Genomic DNA, 7,819 nt, shown 5'->3' with positions numbered 1-7,819 from the left:
CTACGACAAGATCAGAAAAAATCATATAAAAAATCTACTTACAAATTTAAATAATATAAACTGACTAAATTAGAAAAATAAATTGAAGTATAACCAGTTTTCCACTCTTATAAAAATTACCATCCTTTAGAGGATTAAAATTGGACATTAAAACTCTGTAAACAAATATTCGTATAACCGATCCTGCCTTCCGTATACTGAAGGCGAAGGTCATTGAAGATGTCCAATAAGGGCGATTACTCTGTTCATTCCAAGTGTACACATAAGTAATTGCTTCTTTGCTGCAGCTTCTATAGGTTAATTCAAGGATTAAAATTCTTTTTATGCCCTTGTAAACGAAGTTTCGGGGGAGGGGGGTATACTCGATTCTCATTAAATCTATAACCTTGTAAAAATTATACTATAGGCTAGCTCATCTTTTAAATGTCTTAAGTTTGTATATCTATTTACTTTTCCTGTAGAATTACATAGTAAATTCGAAAATGAAAATTGAGGTCCATGTCGTCTACAAGTTTCTTAACTAAATGATAGTATTCAGCATGTGAAATGAACAATTTATAAGGTGTGGCTTGTACAAACTCATAAAATCATCAGGATTACACTGTGATAAATATTCCATATGAAAAGAATCTTCTATAGATATAATACAGAATAAGCAATCAAATTTTAATATCCCCCCAGGCGGGATCCGACACCCCCCCCTCCCCAAACTGCGCAGGGTTTACTTTTTCCCTAAGCGGGGGACACAAATTCTCTGAATGAGCTTGTTTGTTTTTGTTTACTTCAACTTGCTTCTATAGGCTTTTATCGTTCAATGCCGTATTGATATCATTGTATTCAATCTTAAAATCCCTGTTCACTTTAACAGGTTTATCAATATGGCACTAAAAGGTTTTGATTTTCTTCCTTTTGTTTTGCTTGTTTTTTGTTGAAATTTTTTTTCTAGTTTTTTTAAAAAATTATTTTTGTCAAAGAGTTCAGAAACGATGTCTTTTATCACAATTTTGAATTCGTCTGATTTTATCGTCCATTTTAATTCCATTTGTGCTTCTGTTTCTTGATTTTGAAGTGTTGTGTAACGTTTTGTCAATTTAAAAAAAATGCGTTGCTGCTGGATATATTCCAACGTCGATTTTTTTTTGTGTCGATTTACATGACTTGTGTGAAGATGGTTCATACAGTGTAATTTGTAGTGTTTAGATTGTAAACACTGTCATACACGTTTAGAAAATTTACATGTTTAGGAAATAAACGTATTAAAAAAAAGAACGTGACAACGAAGTGTACAGAAAAGTGTTTGGATTCTAAACACATTTTAATCAGTATATGCAAACATAATAAAAGATGGGACAGTTTCACTGTTTCTTTATTTCGACTTTACTGGGTATGTCGAATTTTCATATAAATGAAGTAACGTTTTAATATCAATTCTCTGTAATTATCAAACAATATCAATAATGCTTGGCCACGCTATATTTTCAATTTCTATGAAACTTTTTGTGTGTACTCACATTGTCACATCATTCATGGTTTTATATTTTTTTATTTCAAAAAATGTCTCGTTGCCATGGTAACGGCACCTATTGTTTCCCCTGTAAATTCTTCCTAAAATTTGACCAAAAAACGTGATTTTGTAGGTTTTACTGAATAAAAATGAGCTTAAAGGAAGCAAGAGAATGGGAAAATCTACTTTTGTTTCAAAACTACCATTAGTCCTCTCTAGTATAACAACATAATTTTTTAAAAATTGTAATTCTACATAATGGCTTAATAACGATTAGCTTTGGGGATTTTGGCATTTTGCCAAATTGAGAAAATTACCATTTTAGACCCCTTTTCAAAGCCATTTTTTAATACTTTGCACACTGATTTGAAATTCAGGAAACAGTGCATTGTATAGATGGTACATAAGTTAGTTTAAACACATTAAAATATTTATGGGACACTTCAACATTTTTTTTTTAAAGCTGATGAAAAATTACCCAAAATCATTAAGTTCATATAGAAAAGATATGTTCCTTTCTACCTGTTTTGATGTCATTTACAGTAAAATTAGTCCATATCTAGGAGAAGTGTCATGTAAAAATATTCACATCCCATTTCCAAGAGCAATAATACATGTAAATATGTTCTTAGATAAGAGAACTGTGAACACCTGCACAAAATGCCCCCCCCCTTCCGTAAAACTGACAATTTTGAAGTACATGTAGACTAACCAGGGCATGTATCAAGTTTCCTTATCCTATCCCCTTAGATTGAAACTTATATGAAATAAAATTTTCCCTATCCATTCTCTATTACTATGGAAACAGGAATGCAAGATTTGTTACCATGGAGACAGGAATACCAGATTTTTAACCAAAATGGCTGCGTTTAACTTAATTCCCAAAACTACACTTATTTACTTTTTTTACAAAACCTGTGTAATGAGTTAAATGTGAATGTGAACTAAATTTTTTGGCATCTTAAATTTGCATCTTTATGATGTTGCAAAAATATAATGCATTTTGTAATGCTATGCCAAATAATTGCAAAACCTTGTGGCTTTTACTTTTTCAAGATTTGGTCAAACTTGAAAAATTCTGAAATGAAACTAAAACAAGCAGGGCATTCATAATATTTTACTCATTTCAACTTCTTACTTTGTATAATTACTTATTAAATTCATGGGCAACTGCAAACCACAGACACTTTGAATGAAGTAAAAAATTTAACCCCCCCCCATTCTGATTTTTTCTTTTAAAACTTATGAAACATGGCTTTAAACTTGAGAAAAATTACATTGGTTTAAAAAAAATCACATCCTATTGGGTAAGTTAACTTGGATTCAAACATAAATATCCAACAATGGAAAACTTTAAACATAGTGTTTGGCATATAATTAATAATTAGGTTTGCAATGGATCGTTTGTATTCTGTAAAGTCAGTTGAAACAATGCCCCCCCCCCCCCCCCCCCCAATGAGACACTGTCCCCCACAAGTATCATTTTAAGGAAGTTCTTCCTTTCATTTTACTAGGTTCCTGCCAACATCTCATCACACCAACTATATCAATCTCCTTTTCTTTTTTTTTCACATGTTAATATAAATTCTGAAAACAAGAGAACTTTTCGCTTTTTTATTTTTTATATATGCAACATTTAGAGTACATGTATTCTCAACTACGGTACATATCATTATATTTACATAACAAATTCTACTGTTTCTGCTGCTCTGAAAATCTTGATTTTTCAATTTTAGAGTTTTTGTTGGTCAGGCATGTACCAATAATGACTTACATTGACATATGCAAGTAACACTGATAATTAGTTAATGAGAATTATGTTGAGTTGAGTTTTTTTTGGCAAGGTACAGAATAAAGCATGATAAGTTCTAAAACATATTGTTTTACAGCATAAGATTTGAGGATGCCATCACATAATATGATAAACATGTTCCTATTATATTTGAACTTTGACATCTCAAACACTGATATCTTGAAGACAGTACAAGTATGTTGAAGTAGGTTGGAATTCAGCTTTAAACATGGCATCCCTTCTCAACCTGCAATGGTAAATAATTCCTGCACTTTCCAATATACACTGATTTCAAGCTAATTAAATGTGTATGTAATCCTTTAGAAAGTTGTTTTCTTTATTCTAGTATAATAATTCTTCTGTTACTGGGCAGGTATTAAATTTTGTTTAAAAAAAAAGAAATAAGCAAGGTTTAGATTTAGATATAAAACTGAAATATTTTTTAACAATTAAAGGACAGATGATACAAACAAACTTTTGTCAAAGAATTTGAAAATAACAACTGGGGTCATATTTAAATCAGTAAAATTAATAACTTTCTTCAAGTACTTTTTAATTTTTAGTTCATATTTGCATAAAAATGGAATTTGAAGTGAAAAATATTTGTAAAGATTAATAAGGATAGTTTCAAGAGGGCAGACTTTTGAACATCACAGAAGGTTTACAATTTCTTAATATTCTAGAAATTTATTAATAGCATCATTAATTTGCAATTAAATTATGCCAAAAAATATATACCAATCCAGGCATCCATTTTTTGTTTGTATCATCTGTCCTTAATTTACTTTCATATTTTAAGAATGGTAATACCTTGAAAAGAACAAAATCTAGGCTGTCCACTTTCTTGCAGAATGCACTTGAACTTCAGTCATGGCCTATTTGGTCCTGTTTTGGTTTACTGGTCTTACTTTTTCTTTACTCATCTTATATGGTAAATCCTTTGATGAAAAAATGATGAAAATAATTATTTTCCTAGGAACATGATCAAAAGGAAAATTCATTTCATTCATACACAGACATGTTCATGTGTGTGATCATCTTACCAGTAGTGAATATTTGCCTGAGTATCAAATAATTTCTTTAGAATATTATAAAACATGGTCAGTGTGTATAACACAAATATCATTATAAATCAGAGGTGAATATTCTACATACATGTACATGTATATAGTTTTATTATACCCTCCACTTGAAAAGTGGTAGGATATACCGTAATCGGTATGTCCATCTAGCTGTACGTCCATCTGTCTGTACGTCCGTCTGTCTGTTACGCTTTTGGGTACCCATCTCTTATTATCCGCAACTCCTCTTACATGTATACCACTGCAATGAGTGACATTTAATTAACCTTTCACAGAATCTTTATTACATATTGCCATTGTGCACCTCCTATTTTACTTTTTGATTCGATGCATATTTTGGGTTTCCTGGCCACAGTAAAACATGGATTTGTCATCAGTTATAACCATATGGGAGGCAGGGGGTATCATTTAGTGAGCTCATTGCTCACAGTACCTCTAGTTAACATGGTTAAATTTTGTTTTGACACTAATACATATGTACAAGTGTACATATATATTTTTTAACTGTTTGCTAGTTGAAAAGATTATCATTATTCACACAAAATTGAATTATAGATTATTATGTACCGGTACTTCACAGACGAATGAAAGAGTCTATATAAACAAAAATAACTCAATATTTCCAGTGCAATCTTAACCTAGATCTATTTTGTCAATTCATATAGTACAGTTTTGGATATATATTATAAATTTTAAGTTTAAAAGATAGAAGCTATTAAATAAAACAATGACATCAAAACAAACATGGTGTTTTCCTATTTTCTGCTTATGAACATCACATGACCATATTTTGCTGATATATAGAATACTAGGCCTATTTAAAAAACTTAGCTACTTTATGCTTGTGCTCACACATTATAAACGTTTGATGCACTTTTATTATAGAAACAAACTTGCTCTAGTTAATATTTTAACAACACAATTCTGTAAAATATGTGCCTAATGCCAATAAAGAATTGAAATAATAGGATAAACAATGAATGAAAACTGACAGAAGTGGAAATTTATACTATAAAGATAAATAATGTTCACTTAAAAGTCTCTCTCACCACATCATAAAAAGTAAACATACTGAATGGCACAGATTTTATACAATCTCTATAGGCCCTATAGACATGATAGACATTTATATTTCGGGGGGGGGGGGGGGGGGGGGGGGGAGTCAGCTGTATCACCAAGTGATGTTTATATGCTTCAAATTCATTTTTATTAATAAAAATAATTAATTCACTGGTCAGAAAGTCAAACTGTCAAAAGGTATAGTTCGCTTGATTTGATAAGGACCACTGACCACTACCGGTAAAATAACTGTGTATTGTAAGGCAAATAAAATTAAGAAAATATGCATTTGTTAATCTTGATATTTTTGTAATGCTCAGTATATACATAAATTTACCTTCTGTCTTCATTGTTTAGGATGTCTAGCCTTCTTTTCTTCTTCCAGACTGTAAAACTTTGATGAGGTCTTTCGCCAGAAAATGTTCATTGGGTGCAAAACACAGTTTTATGTATGACGTTATCAGGACGTTACTTGGTGAGGGACATGCAAAACTGACCCCTATAAAAAAATAAAATGGAGGCTTGTTACATAGACTTCTGCATATCAATGGAAAGATAAAATTGTGAATTTTGTAAATATCCAACTATAATACATTCATCAATTACTACTAGGGGGTACTTGACACCTGAAATAAGGGGGATATTGGGTTGTTTACGCATCCATTTTCAGTGCACCTATGCATTTTTAACCCCCCTGCTCAACAAAAACAGAAAAAATCAGACAAAATAAGTTGCATGCATTTCACAGAACAAGTCCTAAGGTTTTCTTTTAGTGTGCTTTCAGGGTACATTTTCCACCTCTTGAAAGAGCTACATTACCTGCTAATTAACTCATGCAATTCTGCACAGGTGAAAACTGGGTGTTTTGGGAGTTATCTCCCCCTATTAAAAAGTCTCACAATTTTTTTTTCTAAAAATGAATGCACATTTTTTTTCTTTAAATATTAAGATAAGACTCTACTTTATGCGAATAAAAACAAAAAAGATGCAGTTTTCATCTAGACTCCTATAAATAGCAGGAAAATCCCTACCCAGCATGCTTCTCTCTGGGAAAAACCCCCTGGATTTTATACGAAACTGTGTTTAGCTACCTTAAAGGAAATAATTTTTTTTTGCAATTCACTGTTTTGTATTTAGGTGCAAAGAGGACAGAATTCCAAACATTTTGGTGTATAAATTGTTGAATTTGGTCCAGAAATGAGCAAGTTATTGTAAATTTAGTATTACATGTCTACGACATTAGTCGACGCATAAAACAGGACTTCGAAGAGAAATTCAAACCTAACCGAATCAGCTCACACAATAATTTTATTTTTCTTCAATTTAAAAAACACAAAGTATGAAATATACAGTATTTGAATATCAATAAAATGTTACATTATAAATTTTTTGAAAAGCTGCCAAACAATTTTTACAGATATTGCTACTTTCTGTATGAACAAGGGGGGGGGGGGTCTAATTGGAAATAGTCACTGTCTTAAATCAGAAGATTGCCTAAAACATCTGGATGGTGTCACCCTAACTAGATACTCAATAGGTCTATGTCACATGTATATCTATACAGAAGATACATATTCTCATTTGCGATCAATTAAATTGAAGGTCATGACCTTGCAAAGCTTCCATTTTTGACATGACGTCACACTTTGATGTCACAATGCTGTTGCGTCATAATGTAAAATAACAACTTTAGCCCCTGAATCCTTATCATATGTATAAATTCTATGGAACATGTATCTAATAGGCATTATGCCTTACACAGTGTCAACCTGAGATTATATTGTATGGTTTACTACATAATTTAAAAGAAATAAAGCAATTTTCTATGAACTTACAGGCAAATAAATGTGGGAAATGTCATCAAATGCTACTCCTTAAGGGTGCAAAACACAGTTTTATGTATGACGTTATCAGGACGTTACTTGGTGAGGGACATGCAAAACTGACCCCTATAAAAAAATAAAATGGAGGCTTGTTACATAGACTTCTGCATATCAATGGAAAGATAAAATTGTGAATTTTGTAAATATCCAACTATAATACATTCATCAATTACTACTAGGGGGTACTTGACACCTGAAATAAGGGGGATATTGGGTTGTTTACGCATCCATTTTCAGTGCACCTATGCATTTTTAACCCCCCTGCTCAACAAAAACAGAAAAAATCAGACAAAATAAGTTGCATGCATTTCACAGAACAAGTCCTAAGGTTTTCTTTTAGTGTGCTTTCAGGGTACATTTTCCACCTCTTGAAAGAGCTACATTACCTGCTAATTAACTCATGCAATTCTGCACAGGTGAAAACTGGGTGTTTTGGGAGTTATCTCCCCCTATTAAAAAGTCTCACAATTTTTTTTTCTAAAAATGAATGCACATTTTT

General features: G+C 31.6%; 1 long non-coding RNA gene across 2 annotated transcripts; it reads right to left on the bottom strand.

Moving 5' to 3' along the window:
• Positions 1-3,103: 3,103 nt before the first annotated feature.
• Positions 3,104-7,780, bottom strand: LOC134272793 (uncharacterized). Of its 2 annotated transcripts, XR_009993291.1 has the most exons (4): positions 7,273-7,780; positions 5,775-5,936; positions 4,107-4,234; positions 3,104-3,543 (listed from the first exon to the last, which is right to left on the bottom strand). It is a non-coding gene; the product is annotated as an uncharacterized LOC134272793 (long non-coding RNA). The 2 variants fall into 2 exon arrangements; XR_009993290.1 differs by lacking the exon at positions 7,273-7,780 and having other exon boundaries at positions 5,775-6,046.
• Between the last annotated feature and the right edge of the window lie 39 nt (positions 7,781-7,819).

The sequence above is a fragment of the Saccostrea cucullata genome, unplaced genomic scaffold, assembly GCF_032062105.1.
Source record: "Saccostrea cucullata isolate Sc308-1 unplaced genomic scaffold, CSIRO_AGI_Scuc_v1 ctg8006, whole genome shotgun sequence".
Taxonomy (NCBI): domain Eukaryota; kingdom Metazoa; phylum Mollusca; class Bivalvia; order Ostreida; family Ostreidae; genus Saccostrea; species Saccostrea cuccullata.
This window is presented reverse-complemented; position numbering and strand designations above follow the sequence as displayed.